The sequence below is a fragment of the Morone saxatilis genome, unplaced genomic scaffold (assembly GCF_004916995.1).
Source record: "Morone saxatilis isolate NCDOM2014 unplaced genomic scaffold, NCSU_SB_2.0 Contig23, whole genome shotgun sequence".
Taxonomy (NCBI): domain Eukaryota; kingdom Metazoa; phylum Chordata; class Actinopteri; family Moronidae; genus Morone; species Morone saxatilis.
In genome coordinates, this window is record NW_023339796.1 from 5,807,205 (window position 1) to 5,807,885 (window position 681).

Here is a 681-nt window from a genome sequence, read left to right on the forward strand (position 1 = left end):
GCTTCAAATTTCTACATCTCACTTTTATTTAAGTTGAACACAAAAAAATTTAAACAGCAATAAAAGTTCTGCTTACCCATGAATCAGAAATATTATTCCAATAAAAAGTCTGATAAATATAATGTGCACGTTAACCTTTGATACTTTAAATACTTTAAACTGGTAATTCTTCTATACTTTTACTTAAATAAAACATGTTAATACTTCTTTTACCACTATTAAAGTGACACATGTATACTGTATACTGTAGTATATGTACATATGTATGTCTGTGTACTTTAACATGTTGTTTTACTCCCATTTACATCAACAAGAAACAACAACTGGACTTTACACAAACTACTGAACAGTGGATTTATTGTCCTGCTGTTACATTAGACTGTAATCTGTAGTCTGCTCACATCATTAAGATCAGAGACAGATGAACACATGATGGTGTTTTTTAATCTTTGAGTCATTTTCACAGGAATATGAGCTCTAATCAGTTCACCTGAGTCACTGTCTCAACCAAACAGCTCATTTAATCCCACAACCATCATTTGGAAGCAATGAGCACACTTCCTCTTAACTCAACGTCATAAATAAAGTTTTTTTACGTGTTTAGATGCTGGAATAACTTTGTCAGGCTGAAACAATGTGACTTTTATTAAAATGAGTCCCCTCTGATTGAGATTTAAATGT